This window comes from Vicugna pacos, unplaced genomic scaffold (assembly GCF_048564905.1).
Source record: "Vicugna pacos unplaced genomic scaffold, VicPac4 SAC-SAT, whole genome shotgun sequence".
In the NCBI taxonomy this organism is placed as follows: Eukaryota; Metazoa; Chordata; class Mammalia; order Artiodactyla; family Camelidae; genus Vicugna; species Vicugna pacos.
In genome coordinates, this window is record NW_027328721.1 from 19,260,875 (window position 1) to 19,286,437 (window position 25,563).

General features: G+C 35.5%; 1 long non-coding RNA gene across 5 annotated transcripts in view; it reads left to right on the forward strand.

Moving 5' to 3' along the window:
* LOC140692159 (uncharacterized) overlaps window positions 1-25,563 on the forward strand; it is a 36,210-nt gene that overhangs the window by 6,740 nt on the left and 3,907 nt on the right. For 2 of the 5 annotated variants that reach the window (XR_012067734.1, XR_012067737.1), the window contains exons 4-5: window positions 7,011-7,173; window positions 7,721-7,840. This is a non-coding gene — a long non-coding RNA (uncharacterized lncRNA). Of the gene's footprint in view, window positions 1-7,010; window positions 7,174-7,720; window positions 7,841-12,333; window positions 12,476-25,563 lie in introns of all 5 variants that reach the window. The other 3 variants (XR_012067733.1, XR_012067735.1, XR_012067736.1) reach the window with 3 other exon arrangements.

Genomic DNA, 25,563 nt, shown 5'->3' on the forward strand with positions numbered 1-25,563 from the left:
AAAAAAATCTACTCAAGTCCTTTAACCTATTTTTAATGTTTTATTTGATTGCTATTATTTTATGACTTACTTATATATTTTATAAAAAAATGTTTTTTGATTAACAAATGGAAAAAAAATTACCTGTATGTTATTTTATTCTGTAGTTGCTTTTTAGTTTGCTGATTATTTGTTTTGCTGTGGAGGTTTTTTTGTTTTTTTGTTTTGTTTTGTTTTGTTTGTTTTGTTTTGTTTTTGTTTTTTAAATTTCTGTAGTTCCACTTGTTTGTTTTTGCTTTTGTTACTTGAAACTTTGGTGTCATATCCAAAAAATATTTGCCAAAACCATAGCAAGGAGCTTTATGTTTACATTTTCTTCAAGTAGTTTTACAGTTTTTGGTCTTAAATTTAAGCCTTCAGTCCATTTTGAGTTAATTTCTGTGAGTGCTGCAAGAAAGGGGTCCAATTGTATTCATCTGTAGGTCATTATCCAGTTTTTTCCTGCACAATTTATTGAAGAGTCTATAGTTTTCCCTTTACATCTTCTTGGTTCCCGTGTGAAGTACTTGTTGGCACTATATAAGTGGGTTTGTTTCTGAGCACTTGATTGCTTCATTGGACTTGGTCTCTATTTTTTACTGTTACCTACCATTTTTGATTACTATAGTTTTGTAATAAAGTTTGAAATTAGGAATTGTGATATCTATAGATTAATTCTTTGACCAGGTTGATTTGGTTATTAGGGGTGTCTTGTGGTTCCATACAAGTTTTAGGCTTGTTTTCTGTATTTCTGTGTAAATGTCATTTGAATTTGGATAGGGATTGCATTGAATCTATAGACAGCTTTGGGTGACACAGACATTCTTACAGTTTTAATACTTCTAATTCATAACCATGAAAATTGTTTCCATTTATCTTTTTTTCAGTTGTTTTTTTTTTTAATCAGTGTTTTGTCATTTTCAGTGTAAGGATATTTTACATACTTGGTTTAATTTATTCCTAATTTTTTATGTCATTTTAAATATGAATGCTTTTTAAATTTATTTTTCAAATTGTTTGTTGTTGGTATATAGAAACACATTGCTGTTCACATGTTGAAAATTGTATCTTGCAACTTGACTGAATTTGTCTATTGTTTGTAATAGGTTTTTGATGGAATCATTAGGATTTTCTATATATAAGATCATATTAAATGCAAACAAATAGTTTTGCTTAATCCTTTTCAATTTTGATTACTTTTATGTATTTATCTTGACTAATTGCTCTGGCCAGGACTTCCAGTATTATGTGGTAAATGAGTGGTGATTGCACAAAATTATTTTGTTTATATTTTTGTCAAAAAACACTTCACCATTGAGTATGATGTTTACTGTGAACTTGTCCAGTATGACATTTATTATGTTTAATTACTTACTTTGTATAGCAATTTGTTGAGGTTTTGTTTGTTTGTTTGTTTGTTTATGGAAGGCTGTTTAATTTTTTCACATGTTTTTCTGCATCTATTGAGATTACCATATGATTTTTGTATTTCATTCATTAATGTGATGCATCACATGTTTGATTTACATAGGTTGAATTGTCCTTGGATTCAGGGATAAATTCCGCTTGACATGGTATATGATCTTTTCAATATACCGTTGAATTTGATTTGCTTATATGTCATTGAGAAATCTTGCATCTATATTTATCAGTAATACTTGCTAGTTTTTTTATTTTTCCTCCTTGTAGTGTTCTTTTCTGCCTTTGGTATCAGGGTAATGTTGGACTCATCAAATGAGTTTGCAAATATGCCTCCTCTTCATGTTTTTAAAAAGTTTGAGATGATTGTATTAATTCTATTTAAATGTTTGGTTGAATATCCCAAAGAAACTGTCTGGTCTTAGCCTCTTTTTATGTTTATTTTATTTTTTATTTTTTTACTGATACAATCTTTTCATTCATCATTGGTTTGTTCAGATTTTCTGTTTTTTTATTAGTCAGTTTTGGTAGTTTTTATATTTCTTTGAGTTTATTTTTCCCAGCATAACCGAGTTGTTTGTGTGTATTTGTTGATAGTCACCTCGTATAAGCTGTTGTATTTCTGCTGCATCAGTTATAATATCGCCTCTCATTTCTGATTTATTTGCATATTGTTTTACCCTTTGTTAGTATAGCTCAGTTTGTCAATTTTACCATTTCAAAAACAAACTCTAGCATTGATGTTTTCTAATATTTACAGTCTTTGTTTATTCTCTCACATTTGTTATTTCATTTCTTTGCTACTTGTGAACTTAGTAGGATTTTGTTTTTTGCTCTAGTCCCTTGAGAAGTAAAGTTGTTTATTTGCAATTCTTTCTTCTTGTCATACTAATTTGTTGTAATAAACTCATAACTATTTTCATGGTATCTTGTAAGTTTTAGTAAGTTGTGTTTCCATTATCTTTTGTTTCAAGATTTTCTTTTAATTTCAAGAAAATTATTGTAAAACTGTTATAAATTACCCACCCCGGTTTTATTGAGATATAATATGGTGCTGTTTAAGATTCAAATGCATATTATAATGATTTGACTTGATATATTATGAAATGATTATCACATAAGATTAGTTAACATACATCATTTTAATATAGATGCAGAAAACAAAGGAAACAAAATATATTTTCCTGTAATGAGAACACTTAAGGTCTACTTGCTTAACAGCTTTCAAATATACCACAGAGCAATGTTAACTGTATTCATCATGTTGTACATAACATTTCAATACTTGTTTATCCCATAACTGGACGTTGGTATGTTTGGACTTCCTACATCAAATTCTCCCTCTTCCCACTGCCCAACTTTGGTAACCAAAAATGTGATATTTTACTTTTTGTTTATTTTTTTCACATATAAATCAGGACATACAGTATTTGTCTTGCTCTGCCTGACTTCTCTTACTTAGCATGATGCCCTCAACCTCCATCCATATTGTCACCAATGGCAGAATTTCCTTCTTTATATTGCTGAATAATACTCCATTGTCTAAATATAGCACAACTTTTATATGCAAGCATTTGTTGATAGGCAGGTCATTATCATCTCTTGCCTATTATAAATAATGTTGCTGTGAACATGGGTGCAGATGTCTCTTCAACAAAATGTTTTCAATTATTTTAGATACATTTCCCATATGTAGAAATTTTGGGTCATATGGTAGTCCTGTTAAATGTTGAGGAACCTCTCTAGTGTTTTTCATAGAGGCCAAACCAACTCATAAGCCAACCAAAAGTACACAAACAGTCCCTTTTCTCCATACCTTTGCTAGCATTTAATAGTAAGCCTCTTGTCTTTTTGATAAATTCATCCTAATAATCCTGAGTCGATATCTCCTTGGGTGTTTGATTTTAGTTTCCCTAATGTTTTGTGATGTTGAGCACATTTTCATGTATTTGTTGGAAATTCATGTATTTTCTTTGAAAAAATGTATTTTTAGGTGTTTTGCACAGCTTTTAAGTGGGTTATTTGTTTTGATGCTTTTTAGTTGTGTGATATGTATTTTGGATATCAACACCTTATTAGTTATAAGGTTTTTAGATTTTTTTTCCCATTATATAGGCTGTCTTTTCATTTTGTTGATTGTCTCATGTAGGAGATTTTTAGTTTGATGTAGTTTCATTTGTTATTTTTTTAATTGTTGTTTATGCTTAAAGTATCATCAAAAATAATTTTTAAGACCTGTGTTAAAAAGATTTTTACTGTTTTCTTCTAGGAATTTTATGACTTCCAGTCTTATATTTGACTTTCTTTCCTTTATATTTAATTTTCAGAGTGGTGTTAGATAGAGGTCTAATTTTATTCTTTGGCATGTGAATATAAAATTCTCCAAGCCCAGTTATTGACAAGACTGTCTTTGCTCCACTGAGTCTTCCTGACCACCTTGTCAAATACTGGTTGACTTTACATGCATGGGATTGTATTTAGACTCTCATTTCTATTCCATTGTTTTTATGGCAGTACCATGCTATTTTGATTATTATAGCTTTATATTATAGTTTGATATAGAATGCAATATCTCCAACATTGTATGTACAAGGTCTTTTGTGTTTCCTTATACATTTTTGTATTGTTTTTTTTTTTTCCTACTTTAAAAAATGCCACTGGATTTTGATAGGAATTAAATCAACATATGGCTTTGTGTAGGATGGGCATTTTAACAATATAATTCTTCCAATTCATGGGCAAGGGATAACTTTACACTTGTCTGTATTTTTTAGTTTATTTCATAGAGTGATATTTTATCTCCTTGGATGAATTTAGTCCTCAGGTAATTTTCAGTGTATAGAGATATGACTGATTTTTGCATTTAAAATTTTTATTCTGCAACTTTACTGATTATGCTGATTAGTTCTAACAGGATTTTGGTGAAGTTTTTAGGACTTTCTATAGATAAAATCATGTTATCTTAAACTAGAGATATTTGCACTTCTTATTTTCCAGTTTTGATGACTTTCCTGTCTCCTCCTTACCTGACTGCTCCAGCTAGGACTTTCATTACTCTTCTGAGTGAGCGGTGGGGGTGGGCTCCTTTGCCTTGTTCCTGACATTAGGGGAAAGTTTCGGACTTCCACTACTGAGTATGTTTTGAACCGTGGCCTTGAGTTACATTCATTTTATACCTAGGCTGTTTGGTGTTTTCCTGTGTCTATTGATCATTATATTTTTTCTTTTGTTCTATTAATGAGATGGCATCACATTTATTTGATTTGCTAGTATTTTTTAAAATCTACATTCATCTGGGTTATTGGCCTAAATTTTCTTCTCTGGCAGTTTGAAAGCAATGCTAGCCTTGTAAAATGAATTTGGGAATTTTCCTTCCTTGTCTATTTTTTAAAAGACTTGAGGATTGGCATTAAATCATTACATATTTGGTAAAATTTACCAGTGAAACCATCTGATCTTGAGCTTTCCTTCATTTGAAGAGTTTTGATTACAGATTTATTCTCCACAGTGGTAAATGGTTCATTTAGATTTTTTATTTCTTCTTGATTCCCTCTTGCTAGATATGTTTCTAAGAATTTTTTTTTCCATTTATCTAGGTTGTCTAGTTTATCTGCATGTAGTTGTTCATAGTAACTTATTATCCTTCTTATTTCTGTGGTAGAGATGCAATGTCTTCTCTATCATTTATAATTTGTTGATTTTGTTCCTCTCTCCTTTTCCTTGTGCAGTGTAGCAAAAAATTCAAAATTTTGTTTATTTATTTAATGAACTAGCTCTTAATATTGCTAAATTTTACTGTTGTTTTGTCTATCACATTGATTTCTGCTGTAATCTTTATTATGTCCTTCCTTCTGCTAACTTTGGCTCAGTTTGGTCTTTTTCCAGGTCCTTGAGGAGAAAAGTAAGATTGTTTATTTGAGCTCTTTCTTATTTCTTAAGTTAGGCATTTATTGTAATAGACCACCCTGTCGGAATTGGTTTTGCTATATCTCATGGGCTTTGGTATGCTTTGTTTCCATTTTAGTCTGTCTCAAGACACTTTGTTATTTCCTCTTAAATTTATTCTTTGATACATTAGTTGGTCAGGAGAGTGTTGATCAATTTCTATGTGTTCATTAGCTTTCCAGTTTTCTTCCTCCTACTGATTTCTAGTTTTATACTATGATCAGAGAAGACATTTGGTATAATTTCAGTCTTGAATTTGTTGAGATTTGATATATGACATAATATGTGGTCTCGTCTAGAAAAAAAATTTTGTACACTTGAGAAGAATGTATATTCAACTTTTGTTAGACAGAATATTTTATATATGACTGTTAGGACCATTTGATCTTCAGTGTTGTTCACATCAACAGATCCTGTATTGAACTATTGTCTGGATGATCTATCACTTGTGGAGAGTGGGGTGTTAAAGTTCTCAACAATTATCATAGTGTAGTTTATTCTGCCTTTTAGCTTGTTTTTGCTATACATATATTTAGTTGCTCTGATTTTGGATGCATAAATATTAATAATTGTTACATTTATTTGGATGGATTGACTCCTCTATCATTATATAATGACCTTCTTTGCCTTTTTTGACCTTTGTTAGATTAATGTATTTTTGACTGTTTTAGGTGTAACTCACCCCTTTTTTTCCTATTTGTTTGAAGTATCTTTTTCTGTCCCTTCACTCTCAGTCTGTGTTTTTAAAGACAGAAAATAAATAAATAAATATTTACTTGAGCTACATCTTTAAAGAAATAGACCTAACAGATATATGCACAATATTCTGCCCAGTAGCAACAGAACGACGTTCTTCTCAAGCACACAAGAAACATTCTCTAGGTAGGTCCTTTATAAAGTCACAAAACAAGGCTCAGCAAATGTAAGAAGACTGAAATCATATCAAGTATCATTTCTGATAATAATGGTATAAACCAAAAATTAATGACAGAGGAAAATAAGAAAATTCACAAATGTGTGAAAATTAATGTGCATACTCCTTATAAACTATTGGGTTAAAGAAGATATCAGAAATGAAATAAAAAATATTGTGGGGTGATGTCACCAGGATGGCAATGTAGGTCATTACAGACTTTGCAATGTAGGTTATTACAGACTTTGCTCCCCCTCAGAAGAACAGCTTACAACTGTTCACAGGCAGGACAGCACTGAGAATACACTAGAACATGGGGTGAGGCTGAAGCATCCATGTGCACCATGTAGACAAAGACAGACCATAGTAGAAAGACATAGATGGACACACTTGGGCCCATAATCTGAGAGAATGCAGATACATTACAAGTTATTTTAAATAAAGACAAGCACAGAACTTTTTGTTTCAGATTTTCTACAGTACTGAGAAAAAACAGAATCCACAATGACACTTCTGTGCAAAGTTGAGAAAGTTACTTTTGAGACTGTTAAAAAAAAAAAAAGAAATAATCTATAGACATAATATATGTTCCATAACTGTGTTTACTTGATTTACCTCATTAAATGGAAAATATTTTGTTAAAAAGAAGACATACATCAACCAGACTTATTTTGATTTTCTTCCTATTAATCGTGATTTACCATTTGTATTACAGGACTCATGAAGTAGTGACATATTCAGTGAAACCTACATATGGGATGTTCCATTTATGATACACATGTTGAGAAACTTGAGCTTTGGATGTCACTGAACTCTTCAGCATGGAGTACTAATTACTAATTAAACTACTCTTATGGAGTAAATTCATAAGTTCCTTGGTAAGTAACCAATTACATGGGACAGAAGCCATTGTTGAGGAAGTGACATTACTTAAAACCCTACATAGTAGAGGCAGGATGTGTGAGGATAAGTGTATCCTGAGGGGTAGGGGCAGGGTAGATAGGGAGGGAATGAGGTTTCCAGAGGGTTGAGTTGGATACTGGAGAATCAGTGAATAAACAAAGAGTAGTAAATCTGAGTAATTTCAGAGAGGCTTCCATAGAGGTGGAGAGTGAAATACACATGTGTTAATCAGGGCCTCCTGGGTTTCAGGATTGGGGGAATTGAGTAAGACTCTAAGTAGCATGGACTCATTAACATATAAAATTCAATGAATTTATTTACTTGTATGTAAATTAAGAGAATTCATATTTTCTATATGAGCAGCTGCATGTAAAGCCATATTAGTTCTGAATCTGGGAGAGGAGAAATGGTCTCTGTTTCTCTTAGAGCACAGTGCCAGGTGATGGTTAGGGGATTTGTGGCAGGTGAGCCTGGGTATTGTGGAAAACTATAAAATGTCTTGGCTTCTTTCTCCTTTTTCAGTTGTGTCTTAGTGCTTGAACTTTTTGTAAATGAAAATCCAGAGACTGATGGAGGTTAGCTGTGATCCTGACAGTTCAATCACAGAGAAGCAGGTCCTTCCTCTTTCTCTGTTGCCAGTAGGTAAGCAGGCTTCTCCACAGGCCTGAATCTTCTCTATAAAACCAAGAAGTAATAAAAGATTTAAGGGGCTCTGGTTATGTTTCCCTAGGTCCCTGAGATGTTTTGTGGCCCAGAAGTTGAATATTCTCCTTCCCAGTATTTGTGCTGTTGAAAGTCTTCACATTACACCAATATGAGAGCGGCTGTCTTTGTCTCAGTCCCTTCGGCACAGGGGAAAGATGCCTCACTCATGGCTGATTGGCTTCTGATGTGCATTAGTCATATAGTGGACACAGTGGAGGGAGACTGAAGAAGCAGAGGCTCACTCTCTAGTTGTGCTGGCGTATGTGTCAGAATGAGGTCAGCTGAACACAGCACAGGTGCAGGAGGCACAGGGGACAACAGCAGGGCTCCTGTGAGTGTGGAGCATGGAGGATAGTGAGGGGTCAGCGATCTGACCTGAATTCAGTGTCATAGTTTTGATTAGTAACTGCATCCTCTGAAAATGGCTGCCAATTTTAAATAACATAATTATCTTCCCTCTTGTATAAATCCATCCAGTTTTCATTTTGTAAGGAAACTTCGTTCACATTTAAACACTGGAAAACAATGTATAAATTTTATTTTTTCCTTAAATATGGCTGTATGTTGATGAGAGAAACTGCAGTAGATAGAGCAGCACATAGGATCTTGTGGAAATCTTTGAAGGACTGAAATACCTGAACCTTATTGGAAGATTCTGTTACTGTCAGACCAGTGAGAGTGAGTGCGACCCTGAAGAAGCAATGCTGTATGACCATCAAAGCTGAGAGGTAGAAAGAAGACAGAAAGAAATGGGAGAACTCAGGTCACTGGAGGGCCAGATTAGGGCCATCTTTCAGTGTAGAAATCCCTGGAGCGACAGGCTTGTGATGCTGACTTTGTCCACACGTCTGGTAATGGACATCTGATGTGTGTAGTTATTAGAGAATCTGCACCTGCTAACCCCAAGATCTGCATGAATCCTGTTCAGTCATGTGCAGGGCTGGGCATCTGAATTCTCTGTGATTGAAGTGAGTAATAGACATTGACAATTAATTCACTGATTTCTATACAGAACACTTTAAACATGACCTCAGTTTGAAAATCAATACTCCTAAGCACTTAGGAAAATGTTTCACATGAGAGGTGTTCTGTTCCATGTAGAGGTATAATTTGCCATTAGTCACAGTTAATAAGTCATAAATAACAGACATCTGCCTTGTGATGAGTCTAGTTTTATCTAAAAGTCTTAGAGAGAAGAGGTGAGTTATGACTTCTCAAATTCAAATTTTATAATCAGCAGTTCTCTTGATTTTGCCTTTGACCCAGTGGTATTTGAGATTGTGTTATTTAGTTTCCTCGTATTTGTGGAGTTTTTTAATTTTGTGCTGTAATTGATTTCTAGTTTCATTTCATGGTGCAACAAAGATTCTTGGTATGATGTCAATCTTCCTCAATTTGTAAGGTCCCTTTTGTGACATAACATGTGATCTATCCTGGAGAATGTTTTGTTTTCACTTGAAAAGAGTGTGAATTATTCTGCAACTGGATGAAAAGTTCTGTGTATGTCTGTTAGGTCCATTTGTCTAAAGTGTTGTTTAGGTCCACTGGTTGTTTATTGATTTCTGTCTCAATGTTCTATCCACTGTTGATAATCAGATATAGAAATGCTTACTATTGTATTGCATTAAATTTCTCCTTTCAGATCTGTCAATGTTTGCTTTACATATTAAGATGATCTTATATTAGATGTGTATAAATAATTGCAATTGTTATAACTTCCTAGTGAATTGACATGTTTATAATTACATAATACATTTTTTGTCCCATTTTTGGCTAAACATCACATTTGTCTGGGACAAGTATAATAGCCACTCCTGCTTTGTTTCGGTCAGCTTTTCATGGAATATCTTTTACCATCACTTTACTTTCAGCCTATGTGTGTCCTTAAATCTAAGATGAATTCTTGTAGACAGCATATAGGTGGAGCTTGGCTTTTTAAACCATTCAGCCACTATGTATCTTTTTATTAGGGAGTTTAGCCCATTTACAGCTAAAATAATGTTTGATCAAGAATGACTTACTGTTGTCATTTTTGAACTGTTTTCTGTTTGTCTTGCAGTTTTTCTCTCATTTTCTTTTCATGTCTTTTGTGTTCCATTGTTTTTGGTATTAATAAGTTTTTATTTCTTTTCTCTTTTTTTGTTCTCTACCACAGGTATATTCTTTGTGGTTACCGAGGGGCTTGTTTGCAATACCTGTTAGTTATAACAGCCTATTTTAAGTTGACAGCAACTTAATTTCACTTGCACATAAGACGCCTCTATCTCTCCATTCATATTATATGCTACTGATATCACAGTTTACATACATCTACTTCTATTATGTATCTGGCAATCTAATTTAGTTATAGTTATTTTAAATCTTTCATCTTTTAACTTTTATAGTAGTATTAGTAGCAATTTGTTACCACCATTATAGTAATAGAGTATTCTGTTTTTCTGTATATATTTAACTTTACCATTAAGATTCAGTTTGTCTTCTGCTCTTGAGTTGCTGTTTAGTATCCTTTTCTTCCAACTTGAAGACTTCCCTCTAACATTGCTTTTAAGAAAGTTCTTGCTAAATTCCTTTAGGTATGGTTGTCTGAGAAATTCTTTCTCTGTCTCTCTCTCTTTTTTTTTTTTTTTTTCTTTTGTGGACAGGTGTAGCAATCTTAGTTGGCAGTTTTTCTTTACCTTGCAATATTTTGGCTTATGTTATCTCAGTCTTTTCTGGCCTCCAAAATTTCTCCTGAAAATATCAAATGGTAGTTTTATGGGAATTACCCTGTATTTATATAACAAGTTAATTTTCTCTTGCTGCTTTCAACAGTCTCTATTTGTCTTGAAATTCTGACAATTTGATTATAGTGTGTCTTGATGTGATTCACTTTGAATTCTCTTACTTGATGTCCTTTGGGGTTTCTGGACCTGGATGTCTGCTTTATTCCTCAGGTTTGGAACAAAATTCAGATATGATTTATTTCTATATTTTTTCTGCTTCTTTCTCTCTTCCTCTTGGTCCTCCAATGTTTTGTCTTTGGACTGAATAATGTAACATAATTCCTTTAAACTATTTTCACATGATTTTATTCTCCCCCCCCCTTTTTTTTTTTTTCATACTTTACTCTTCTGACCTCAGAAAGAATCTTTAGGAACACTATTTTGAATTTTCTGTTGGGTATATCGCTTATCTCCATATCATACAGTCATTGTTCTTGGAGTGTATCTTTGTTTTCATTTTGTTTTGTTTTTTTCTTAGGATATATTCATTGTTTCTTCATTTTTCTTGACTCCATGTTAGTTTATTTGCCTTAGACCAAATAGCCTCCTCTCCCAATCTTCGGAGTCTTGCCTTATGTCAGAAATGTTTGGCACAAGTCAGCCCAGCCAGAGTTTCTAGGTACCTCTCAAACCTTGTTCTTACTCATAGTGCCTTTTTTAGGTGCCCCCAGGAGACTGAGGTACTGTCAGTGCCCCAAGAGAGGCAAATTAGAAGCCAGCCCTCAGGCAGCAACTGGACAAGCTGGGGCACTGCATGTGTAGCCTGACACTGTCTGTAGAGAAGCTAGGAGCTGATCTCTATTGTTGGAGCAAGCCGGGGTAGGGGGAGTTGTGGGAAAGCCTGCAGGGCCATGAGGAACTGCCACTTTGTTCTCTGCAGACTCCAGAAGACTAATGAGTGCTGGGCTCCATTTGCTCTAAGTGTCATACAAGCTAGAGGACAAAGAGTCAGGCAGTAGCTGGAAAAGTCTGGGTGCTGGATGTGCAGTCAGACTCCTTCCAGGGAGAAGCTGGGCCCTGGTAGTTTTTGCTGGGGCAAGTGAGGGGCAGAAGCTGCAGAGATTACCCCCCTGCCAGCTCAAGCTCCCAGAGGGCCCTGCCAGCTTCCAAAGAGAGGAGTGAGTTAGAACGTAGACTTTAGACAGCAGCTGGGAAGGTCAGCACATGAGATAGATGTGCAGTCTAGCTCCTTCCAGAGAGAAGCTGGAAGTTGATTTTTATTTCCAGCTCAGTCTACACTAAGCCATAAGGAATATCTGCTGGAAGAAAAACATCTTGAAAACTGAAAACATTCACGGTTTCACCAGAGGAGAAAGATCACTCTGATTCCAAGGCAAGATAGTGAGACTCTTTTGTTGCCAGTGCAGAGAGAACTGAGAGCAAAGACAGAGTGAAGAATGCTCAGTGTTTTCAACTAGAAAGGAATTAGATGACTCCACAGTTGATTGAACTATTTTTTTTTGTCAAAAACAATCCAATAAATGTTAGCTCCACCAGAACAATCTAAGTTCTATGTAGAAAAGGGAAATGTCTGCTCTTTCTACGATGTTATTTTAATTTGCACAGCTTAATGCTTAGAGTATTACACTTACTTAGTAAATCTTTAATTCACTTACTCATTCATGCAAGAAATAATCACTGACTTTCCAGCACTGTTTTGTGTCTTAGAGATTGGATACAAGAAAGAACTGAGTACAAGAATTATGATCAGGAAGGCACCAGTGTAGTGATGGACAAACTAGATGTAAACATCTTCAGACAGCTGTCGTTGCTTTGACCAGACATGAATCGGGGCTGATTGAGGTCTGAGGTATGTGGAAGCTTGTCTGGATACTTAAGTAAAGAAGTCATTGTTGACAGACTCACTGAGACCAGATGGCTGAAGTTTTCTAGCACCACATCTCTGAAGAATTTTCTCTGGGATGAATCCACCAAGGCCTGTAATTCTTGATGGACATCCACACTACTTCCTTCAGGTCACTACTTTGTAAAAGTTCACAGATGCTCGGGTTCTGATGGGGCTTCCCTGACCAGTTCTGTGTGCAGAGATTTGACATGATGGTGCTGGGCAAGGGGACTTTGTGTACAGTTGGCTCAGACCTTGTTTGCTGTTTCTGTGCTGACTTATTTATATCCTTCAAAAACAATCAGGAATATATAGACACTGGAAAACAACAAATGTTTATTGACAAAATTATCACCTGAGGTATAGTGTGAAATACCCTGGACATGCTCAAATAAAGTCATGACTCTTTATTGGTTATTATAAATTTTGAGAACACGTAACAAAGCTGTAATTTTCACCAATTTTAAGTGCATAAGGCAGACAGTGTCAACAAACTGCTGATTCTTAACCATAACTGTGGATAGATTAGCCTGATACAAATGTCAAGTTTCTCATCTGTGAAATGACTCAACAATTATTTAGGAATTTTAAGAATTCCAGTGAGTTGATATGTAAAGTGCCTTCTATATAGCAAATGCTCAATAAATTGAAGTTATAAATCTGTTATTACTAAAATGACAGACAGCCTTCCAGCAATGCTTAGAATACTGCAGGACTAAACAGGATTCACGGTGAATTCAGGGTCTGCAGTTGTAAACTCTCTCATCTCTGTACAACTCAGATGTTCATTAAAAGGCATAGGACATACAATTCAGAAGCACAAGCCAGAGGCCCATGAGACTTATGTACTGAACGGTGGCCCCAGCCTAACCCCTCTCCATTTTCTCTGTGGTCTCCAAACATTAGTTACTATTGTCTGCTTTGTATCTTCATTCGGTCTATCTGTGAAAAGGTAATAGAAGCCTCTCGACTTAATCTAACTGAAGCTGGTCTCTCCAGTTCTTCAATAATTTCCACAGGCCCCTAAATTGTATTTCATATGCTATTCTCTTATGTTTATGCATTTTGTAATTGAAATATAGTCAGTTTACAATTTTGTGTAATTTGTGCTGTTCAGCATATTTCAGTCATATATATACATATACATATATATTTTTGTCTTCATATTCTTTTTCATTATAGGTCACTGAAAGATATTGAATAGTTCCCTGTGCTTTACAGTATGAACTTGTTATTTGTTTTATATATAGTATTTAGTATATGCAAATTTCAAACTCCCAATTTATCCTTTACCACTCCCTTTCATCCCTGGGAACCATAAGTTTGTTTTCAATGTCTGTCAGTCTGTTTCTGTTTTGCAGGTGAGTTCATTTGTGTCTTTTTTTTTTTTTTTTTGTAGATTCCACTTATAAATGTAGAAATTTTCTATCTCTGGCTTACTTCACTTATAATGATGATCTCCAGGTCATCCATGTTGCTGCAAGTGATATTATATATATACACTATATATATACAAGTACATATATATATGTAGTAGAGTAGGATTCCATTGTAAAAATTTACCACAATTTTTTATCCAGTCATCTATCAATGGACATTTATGTTGTTTCTATGTCTTGGCTGTTGTAAATAGTGCTGCTGTGAACATTGGGGTGCATGTGTCTTTTTGAATTATATTTTTCTCTAGATATGTGCCCAGAAGTAGGATTGCTGGATCACATGTTAACTAGTAATTTTTAAATTAACTTCCATATTGTCCTTTAAAGTGGCTGCACCAATTTACATTCCCACCAATAGTGTAGGAGGGTGCCCTTTTCACCACATCCTCTGCAGCATTTATCATTTGTGGACTTTTTAATGATGGCCATTTGACTGGTAATAGGTGAAACCTCATAGTATTTTTGATTTGCATTTCCCTAATAATTAGTGATACTGAGCATTTTTTCGTGTGCCTGTTAGCCATCTGTATGTCTTCCTTGGAGAAATGTCTATTTAGAAGAAATGTCTGTTTTCTCCCCATTTTTAAAAATATATTTTTATTTAAGTATAGTCAGTTTACAATGTTGTGTCAATTTCTGGTGTACATCACAATACTTCAATCATATAGGAACAACATATCTTCATTTTAATATTATTTTTAACTATAAGTTACTACAATATATGAATAGAGTTTTCTGTGCTATACAGTATAAACTTGTTTATCTATTTTATGCATAGTAATTAGTATCTGCAAATCTCAAACTCTAATTTATCCTTTTCCACATCCTTAACCACTTGGTAACCATAAGGTTGTTTACTATGTCTGTGAGTTTGTTTTGGTGTTGTAAATAAGTCTGTTTTGGTTTTGTAAATAAGTTTGCCTTTTTTTCTGATTCCACATTTCAGTGATATCATATGGAATTTTTCTTTCTTTCTGATTTAATTCACTTAGAATGGCATTTCCCAGGTTTATCCAAGTTGCTGCAAATTGCATTATTGTATTCTTTTTTATGACTGAGTAGTATTCTATTGTATAAATACACCACAACTTCTTACCAGTTATCTGTTAGTGGACATGTAGGTTGTTTCAATGTCTTGTCTATTGTAAATAGTGCTGCTATGAAAATTGGGGTGCATGTATCTTTTTGAATTAAGATTCCCTCTGGACATAAGCCCAGGAATGGGATTGCTGGATAAGATGGTAAGTGTATTTTTAGTCTTTTGAGGACTCTTCATAATGTTTTCCACAATGGCTGCACCAAACCACATTCCCATCAATAATATAGAGGATTCCTTTTCCTCCAAATCCTCTCCAGAATTTACTCTTTGTGGACTTTTGAATGATGACCATTCAGACTGTTGTCATGTGATACCTCACTGTACTTTCGACCTGCATTTCTCTGATAATTACTGATATTGAGCATTTTTTCATGTGCATTTTGGCCATTTGTATGTCTTTATTGGAGAATTGCTTGCTTAGGTCTTCTGCCCATTTTTTAATTGGTTATGTTTTTTTCTTACGAAGTTGTATGAGCTGCTTAAATATTCTGGAGATTAAGCCCTTGTCAAATTCATCTTTTACAAATATTTTCTCCCATTCAGTAGGTTGTCTCTTTGTTTTGTTTATGGTTTACTTTGTTGTGACAAAACTTATAAGTTTAATTAGATAGGTCCCATTTGTTTATTTTTGCTTCTATTTCTATTGCTTGGGTAGAATATCCAGGAGAACATTACTGAGATTTATGTGGGATAATGTTTTGCCTATGATTTCTTCTAAGAGGTTTATAGTATCTTGTCTTATGTTTAAAGTTATAAGTCTTTTTGAATTTATTTTTGTGTATGGTATGAGGGAGTATTCTAACTTCATTGATTTACATGCAGCTGTCCAGTTTTCCCAATACCACTGGCAGAAGAGACTGTCTTTACTCCATTGTATGTTCTTGCCTCCTTTGTCAAAGATTAATTGACCAAAAGTTTGTGGAACTATTTCTGGGGTCTCTATGCTGTTCCATTGATCCATATGCCTGTTTTTGTTCCAGAACCATGCTGATATGATTAGTGTAGCTCTGTAGTATTGTCTGAAGCCTGGAAGGATTATTCCTCCAGGTTTGTTCTTTTTCTTCAGTAATGCTTAGGCAGCTCTGTGTCTATTTTGATTCCATATAAATTATAGTATGATGTGTTCTAGTTCTGTGAAAAATTTCCTGGGTAATTTGATAGGAATCACATTAAATCTGTAGATTGCTTTGGGTATATGGTCATTTTAACAATATTAATTTTTCCAATCCAAGAACATGGGATATCTTTCCATTTCTTTAAATCCTCTTTAATTTCCTTAGCATTTTCTAATTCTCCACATATAAGACTTTAACTTTCTTGGTCAGATTTATTCCTAAGTTTTGTTTCTTTTTTGATACAGTCTTAAAAGGAATTACTTCTTTACTTTCCTTTTCTGATATTTCATTGTTAGTGTAAAGACATGCCTCTGACTTATGGATGTTAATCTTGTATCCTGCTACCTTGCCAGTTTCTTTTATCAGCTCTAATAGTCTTTGTGTGGAGCTTTTAGTGTTTTCTATATATAGTATTATGTCATCCATCTATAATGACAATTTTACCTCTTCTCTTCCAGTTTGGAACTGTTTTAGTTTTCTTGTCTAATTGCTATGGCTAGAACTTCCAATGCTATATTGAATAGAAGTGGTGAAACACGACATTCTTTTCTTGTTCCAGATTTTAGTGGGAGGGCTTTCAGCTTTTCACCATTGAGTATTATACTGGCTGTAGCTTTGTCATAAGTAGCTTTTACTATGTTGAGATATGTTGCTCTACACCCAATTTGATAAGAGTTTTTATAATAAAAGGTTGTTGAATTTTATCAAATGCTGTTTCTGCATCTATTCAGATAAACATGTGATTTTTATCCTTTCTCTTGGTAATGTGGTGTACCACATGGATTCATTTATGTATCCTTTGTCCCTGGGATGAATCCAACTTGATCATGGTGTATGATCTTTTTTAAGTGTTGTTGGACTTTGCAACTTTTTATTGAGTATTTTTGTGTCTATATTCATCAAAGTCATTGGCCTATAGATTTCCTTTTTGTTAATGTCTTTGGCTTTGCTATCAGAGTAATGGTGGCTTCATAGAATGAACTTGGGAGTATACCTTCCTCTTTAATCTTTTGGAAGAGTTTGAGAAGAACTGGCATGAGCTCTTTGTATGTTTGATAGAATTCCTCAGTGACGCTATCTGGTCCTGAACTTTGGTTTGCAGGGAGTTTTTTAATTGTTGATGCTATTTCACTTCTACTGATTGGTCTGTTTGTATGATCTATTTCTTCTTGATGCAGTTTTGATGGATGTTTGATGGATGTATGTTTCTAGAAACTTTTCCATTTTTTCTAAATTGTCCAATTGTTTGCCACATAGGTGTTCATAATATTCTCTTAGAATTGTTTGTATTTCTGTGGTGTTGGTTGTAATCTCACCATTCATTTCTTATTTTGTTTATTTGTGTGTGCTCTCTTTTCTTGGTGAGCTGGGCCAGAGGTTTGTCAATTTTTTTTAGTCTTTCATAAAACCTGCTCTTGCTTTGATTGATTTCTTCTATTGTTTCTTTAATCTATGTTTTATTTCTTTCCCCCCTGATCTTTAATATTTCTTTCCTTCTTGTACTTTGGGTTTTGTTTTTTCTTTTTTTTTTCTAATTATTTTAGGTGGTAGGTGAGGTTATTTATTTGAGTTTTGGTTTTTTGTTTGTTTGTTTGTCTGTTTGTTTAGGAAGATCTCTATCTCTTTGAACTTCCCTCTTAGGACTGCTGTTGCGGCAAGATATAGATTTTGTCTGGTCGTATTTGTATTGTCATTTGTCTCAAGGTATTTTTAAATTTCTTCTTTGATTCCGTCGTTGACACATTGCTTTTTTACTAGCATGCTGTTTATTCTACGTGCTGTCATTTTTTCTCATTTGTTTTCCTGTGGTTGATTTATAGTTTCCTGCTATTGTGGTCAGAGAAGATGATTGGAATAATTTCTATCTTCTTAATTTGTTTGAGGTTACTTATGTGCCTGACTATGTGGTCTTTCCTAGGGAATGATCCAAGAGCACTTGAAAAAAAAAGTGTTTATTCTGTTTTGGAGGCATGAAATGTCCTACAGATATCAACCATTTCCAAATGTTCTAATGTATCATTTAGTATTTCCATTGCCTTATTGATTTTCTATCTGAAAGACCTGCCCAAAAATGTTGGTGTGGTGTTAAATTCTTCTACTATGACTGTATTCTTATTAACTTTTCCCTTTATGTCTGTTAGTATTTTTATATATATATATTTAAGTGCTCCTATATTGGGTGCATATATGTTAAGGAGTGTAATAGTTTCATCTTGTATTGCTCCTGTGATCATTATATACTGTCCTTCTTTATCTCCCTTTGTGGCCTTAGTTTTAAAATCTATATTATCTGTTATAAGTATTGCTACTCCTGCTTTCATATCATTTCCATTTGCATAAAATATATTATTCCATCCTCTCAGTTTCTATTTTTCAAACTTTTTCTTATTATTGAGTTGTAGTCATTTTACAATGGTGTGTCAAATTCCAGTGTACAGCACAATTTTTCAGTTATACTTGAACATACATACATTCATTGTCACATTCTCTTTCACTGTGAGCCACTGCAAGATCCTGTCTATATTTCCCCATGTTACACAGTACAATCTTGTTTATCTATGCTACATTTTGAAATCCCAGTCCCTTCCCACCCTTCATCCCCCTGGCAACCACACGTTTGTATTCTATGTCTATGAGTCTGTTTCTGTTTTGCATTTATGTTTTGTTGTGTTTTTTACATTCCGCATATGAGTGATCTCATATAGTATTTTTCTTTCTCTTTCTGGCTTACTTCACTTAGAATGACATTCTCCAGTAACATCTATGTTGCTGTAAATGACGTTATGTTGTAGATTTTTGTGGCTGAATAGTATTCCATTGTATAAATATATCACATCTTCTTTATCCAGTCATCTGTTGATGGACATTTAGGCTGTTTCCATGTCTTGATTATTGTAAATAGTGTTACTGTGAACACTGGTGTGCAGGTGTCATTTTGAAGTAGGGTTCCTCCTGGATATATGCCCAGGAGCAGGATTCCTGGGTCATATGATGTCTATTCCTAGTCTTTTGAGGAATCTCCATGCTGTTTTCCACAGTGGCTGCACCAAACTACATTCCCATCAGCAGTGTAGCAGGGTTCCCTTTTCTACACAACCTCTCCAGCATTTGTCATTTGTGGACTTTTGAATGATGGCCATTCTGACTGGTGTGAGGGGATACCTCATTGCAATTTAGATTTGCATTTCTCTGATAATTAGTGATATTGAGTATTGTTTCATGTGCCTATGGATCATTTGTTATTCTTCCTTGGAGAATTGCTTGTTTAGGTCTTCTGCCTGTTTTTGGATTGGGTTGTTTGTTTTTTTCTTATTAAGTCATAAGAGCTGCTTATATATTTTGGAGATCAAGCCTTCATTGGTTTCATTTGCAAAAATTTTCTCCCATTCCATAGTTTGTCGTTTTGTTTTACTTCTGGTTTCCTTTGCTGTGCAGAAGCTTGTAAGTTTCATTAGGTCCCATTTGTTTATTCTTGCTTTTATTTCTTCTAGGAGAAAATGTTTGAAATGTATGTCAGAAAATGTTTTGCCTATGTTTTCCTCTAGTAGGTTTATTGTACCTTGTCTTATGTTTAAGTCTTTAATCCACTTTGAGTTGATTTTTGTATATGGTGTAAGGGAGTGTTCTAGCTTCACTGTTTTACATGCTGCTGTCCAGTTTTCCCAACACCATTTGCTGAAGAGACTGTCTTTATTCCATTGTATATTGTTGCCTCCTTTGTCGAAGATGAGTTGACCGAAAGTTTGTGGGTTAATTTCTGGGCTCTCCATTCTGTTCCATTGGTCTATATGTCTGTTTTGGTACCAATACCATGCTGTTTTGATGACTGTAGCTCTATAGTATTGTCTGAAGTCTGGGAGAGTTATTCCTCCAGCCTCTTTCTTTCTCTTCAGTAATGCTTTGGCAATTCTAGGTCTTTGATGGTTCCATATAAATTTTATTATGATTTGTTCTAGTTCTGTGAAATATGTCCTGGGTAATTGGATAGGGATTGCATTAAATCTGTAGATTGCCTTGGGCAGTGTGACCATTTTAACAATACTGATTCTTCCAAACCAAGAGCATGGAATATCTTTCCATTTTTTAAAGTCTTCTTTAATTTCCTTCATCAATGGTTTATAGTTTTCTGTGTGTAATTCTTTCACCTCCTTGGTTAGATTTATTCCCAGATATTTTATTACTTTGGGTGCTATTTTAAAGGGGATTGTTCCTTTACTTTCTTTTTCTGTTGATTTATCGCTAGTGTAAAGAAATGAAACTGATTTTTGAACGTTAATTTTGTAACCTGCTACCTTGCTGAATTCTTCAATCAGCTCTAGTAGCTTTTGTGTGGACCTTTTAGGGTTTTCTATATATAGAAACATGTCATCAGCATATAATGACACTTTTACCTCTTCTTTTCCAATTTGGATCCCTTTTATTTCTTTCTCTTGCCTGACTGCTGTGGCTAGGACTTCCAGGACTATGTTGAATAGGAGGGGTGATAGTGGGCATCCTTGTCTTGTCCCAGATTTTAGTGGGAAGCTTTTGAGTTTTTCACCGTTGAGTACTATGCTGGCTGTAGGTTTGTCATATATAGCTTATATTATATTGATATATGTTCCCTCTATACCCACTTTTGCGAGAGTTTTTATCATAAATGGATGTTGAATTTTATCAAATGCTTTTTCGGTATCGATTGAGATGATCATGTGGTTTTTGTCCTTTCTCTTGTTGATGTGATGTATTACATTGATTGATTTGCATATGTTGAACCAGCCTTGTGTCCCTGGGATGAACCCCACTTGGTCATGATGTATAATCTTTTTTATGTGTTGTTGGATTCTATTTGCTAAAATGTTCGTGAGGATTTTGGCGTCTATGTTCATCAATGATATTGGCCTATAATTCTCTTTTTTTGTAGTGTCTTTGCCTGGTTTTGGTATCAGGGTGATGGTGGCTTCATAGAATGAGTTTGGGAGTATTCCCTCCTTTTCAATCGTCTGGAAGAGTTTGAGAAGGACTGGTATGAGTTCTTCATTGTATGTTTGGTAGAATTCCCCTGTGAAGCCATCCGGTTCTGGACTTTTATTTGTAGGGAGTTTTTTAATTGCTATTTCTATTTCCTTTCTAGTGATTGGATTGTTCAAGTGTTTAGTTTGTTCTTTATTCAGTTTTGGTGGACAATATGTTTCCAGAAACTTGCCCAACTCCTCTAGGTTATCCAGTTTGTTTCCATATAGTTTTTCATAATATTCTCTTATGATATTCTGTATTTCTATTTTGTTTGTTGTAATTTCTCCATTTTCCTTTCTTATTTTGCTAATTTGTGCTCTCTCTTTTTTCTTCTTTGTGAGTTTGGCCAGAGGTTTGTCGATTTTATTTACTGTTTCAAAAAACCAGCTTTTGGTTTGGTTGATTTTTTCTATGGTCTTGTTAATCTCTATTGTATTTAATTCCTCTCTGATCTTTATTATTTCCTTCCTTCTGCTGCTTTTTGGGGCTTTTTGTTCTTCTTTTTCTAATTCATTCAAGTGGTGGGTTAATATGTTTATTTGCGATTGTTCTTATTTCCTGAGGAAGGCCTGTATCGCTATAAACTTCCCTCTTTGCATTGCCATTGCTGTGTCCCATAGGTTTTGAGTGGTTGTGCTTTCATTATCATTTGTCTCAAGGTATTTTTTAATTTCAGCTTTGATTTCCTCATTGATCCATTGTTTTTTCAATAACATGTTGTTTAATCTCCATGCTTTCCTTTTTTTCTCCTTTGTTTCTCTGTTGTTGATTTCCAGTTTCATGGCATTGTGGTCAGTAAAGATGCTTGAGATAATTTCTATCTTCTTAAAATTGTTGAGTTTTTTTTTTGTGTGTCCAAGTATATAATCGATCCTGGAAAATGTTCCATGTGCACTTGAAAAGAATGTATATCCTATTTTTGGGGGGTGTAATGCTCTGAAAATATCCACCAAATCTAGTTTTTCTATTTTAGTATTTAATTTCTCTGTTGCCTTATTTATTTTCTTTCTGGAAGATCTGTCTAGTGATGTAAATGCAGTGTGAAAATCTCCAACTATGATTGTATTCCCATCAATATCCCCCTTTATCTCTGTTAGTAATTCTTGTATGTACTTAGGTGCTCCTATATTGGGTGCATATATATTAACAAGTGTAATATCTTCATCTTGTATCACTCCTTTAATCATTATAAAATGTCCTTCTTTATCTTTCTTTATGGCCCTTGTTTTAAAGTCTATTTTGTCTGAAATTAGTACTGCAACACCTGCTTTTTTGGTTTTTCCATTTGCATGGAATATCCTTTTCCATCCTTCCACTCTCAATCTATATCTGTCCTTCTCCCTAAAGTGGGTCTTTTGTATGCAGCATATTGAAGGTTCTTGCTTTATTATCCAGTCTGCCACTCTATGTCTTTTGACTGGAGCATTTAGTCCATTAACATTCACAGTAATTAATGATAGATGTGTGTTTATTGCCATTTTGAACTTATCTTTGCAGTTGAATTGGTATATCCTCTTTGTTCCTTTCTTCTTCCTTTTGTGGGTTGGTAATTTTCCTTTGTATTATCATGGATTTTATTTGATTTTTGTGACTCCCTTGTAAATTTTTGACTTTTCGTTACCCTTTTTTGTAAATCTATTAACCCATTACTATAACTGTTTTTATTAAACTGATAGTAACATGATCTCAAACCCATCCTACTGTTAAAAAAATTTAAAAAAAGAAAGGAAAAAAATATTCTATATTTCCCTGCCTCCCTCTCACACTCTCAGTGATTTGTATGTCTTCTTTTATAATTTCATGTTTTCTTTATTTGTAATTCATGAGTTATCACCTTTCCAGTTGTGAGTTTCTCATTTCTGTAGCATCCTGCTGCTTTCCTATTTAGAATAGCCCTTTCAATATTTTTTTAGCATGGATTTAGTGTTGCTAAACTCCTGTAGCTTTTTTTTGTCTGTGAAATTCTTTATTTCTCCTTCTATCCTAACGGATAGCCTTGCTGGATAAAGTATCCTAGGCTGCATCTTTTTTTCTTTCAGAGCTTTCAATATATCTTACTACTCCCTTCTGGCCTGTAGTGTTTGTGTAGAGAAATCAGCTGAGAGCCTTAAGAGGGTCCCCTTGTAACTTACGCTTTGCTTTTCTCTTGCTGCCTTTGGAATCATTTCTTTATCCTTGACTCTGGCCATTTTGATTATGATATGTCTTGGTGTGGGTCTATTTGGATTCTTCCTGTTTGGGACCCTCTGAGCTTCCTGTACTTGGATATGATTCCTTCTTTAAGTTTGGGAAGTTTTTAGTCATGATTTCTTCGAAAACCTTTTCAATCCCCTTTGATTCTTCTTCCCCTTCTGGGACCCCTATTATGCAAAGATTGGGACGCTTTATATTATCCCATATGTCCCTTATGCTATTTTCATTATTTTTTATTTGCTTATCTTGTAGTTCTTCTGAATGGGTGCTTTCTATTGCCCTGTCTTCTAGATCACTAGTTCGTTCCTCTGCATTATCTAGTCGGCTTTGCACAGCTATTAGATCATTCCTCATCTCTGTCAATGAGTTTACCCATTCTACTTGGCTCTTCTTTATAGCTTCAATTTCATTTTTGACATATTTTATATCTCTAAACACTATCTCTTTCAATTCCTTCAGCAATTTGATCACTCCTTTTTTTAAATCTTGATCTAGTAGGCTATCGATGTCTATTTCATTGATCTTTCTTTCAGGGGATTTCTCTTGTTCTTTTAATTGGGAAAGGTTTCTCTGCTTTTTCGTCTTGCTCATACCTCTCTGGCACTGTGGTTTATGGAGTATCAGTTGTCTATTTTGAATCTTAAGGATTTTATCTATCTAATGCGTATTTAGGAATAGAACTTAGGAAAAAAGAAAAAATAAGAGAGAGAATTTTAAAAGAAGGGAGAAAGAGGGTTTGAAAACAGTGTATAATGAATAATAGAAGATCGAGTTGAAGCAGAGTATTAATCGCGTTGAGACTTCCTTTTAAAACCTTTAAAAAAGGTGGGGTAGATGAATAGATATATTTGAAACCTGTGTCTAATCAATAACAGGACATCAAAACCCAAGAGAAATAGAAATGAATTAAGAAGTAAGAATTAAGAGAGTAATAGAAAATAGAACAGGTAAAAACAGATTTTAAAAAAAGGAAAAAAAGGGGGGGTTGTCGGTGTTCTCCTGGAGTCTGTGTGCTTTTAATGTGAAGTCTTTCTGTCTTCGTCCTGTTTTGGAAGCTCAGCTTGTTGTTTTCAGAGGCCCTCCGTTGGTGCCCTCTTCTGTGCTGCTCCCAGCACCTGTCGGCAAGCAGATCGTGCCCCCGCCTAACACGGGGTCAGGTGCAGCTCTCCTCTGCTGTGGGCGGGCGGGTCACTGCCCCTCCGCATGCCGCAGTCAGATGTTGCAGACTGGCCAGGTAGGAGGGCGGGGTCGTGCCCCCTCCCAGCACCTCGGTCAGGGGCTGTGTTCCTGCCTGACAGGCGGGGGGCCGCTCTCCGTCTACCTGCGCCGCCCTGGTCGGCGCTCCGCAGGTGGGCTCGGGAAGACCCAGGGACAGCCTTGTCCCTGCTCCGAGCCAAAACCCAGCTCCTTGGTTGTCTTTGTGCAGCAAGTTCCCTGAGGGACCAGGGTGGAAGGATCCTATCTGCCCCGGGCTGTAGGCCCGTCTCAGTCTGGCCCTTGAGGCTGCTATGTCCTTCGGTGCGGGTGCAGGTTTCGCCCCCGCCCCCGCCTGGGTGCTCAGCGCCGGGGGATATGGCGGCTGTGCCTGAGCCCCCCTCTCTTCCCCTGAAAAGTTTCCGTGGGTTTTCAGAGATGGGGGTATGCACCCTTCCCCCGAGAGCACATCAACATTGCTGTTATGGAGGGCCCAGTTTGTTCTGCCCTGTGCACCCACAGCCACGGCGCGCAGCCCCTTGTAGTCCCCCGGGGCTGCCTCCGTGCAGCTGTCCCCGTCCTCCGCCCGGCTTGTGCAACCTGGCCCTGCCTGCCGCTGCCGGCCCGCGTCTCAGGCTGGGTGTCGGGGGGACGCTCTGTGCCCGTTTAACTTAGTTCTGTCAGACCAGGGCTGCTCTGTACAGATCCGAGCCTCGGAGGCTCCCCCTCCGTCCCGCTGGCCTCTCAGTTGGAGAGGGGAGACCCAGAGAGCGAGCGCCAGTCCTCCTTTGCTGCTCCCTCCCCACAGGACCCGTCCTGCACTGCTTTGCCTTTTGTTCTTTCTTTTTTCCTTTTCTCCTACCACATTTTTTGGTGTCTTTATCTTTTGAAGAGGGCGATGTTCTGTCAGAATTCCGTAGGTGCTCTGGTTGGCTGAGTGGGTCTGTAGATGTGGGTCTTGGTGTATTTGTGGGAGAGGGTGACTTACGAGCGTCCTTCTACTCCACCATCTTCTTT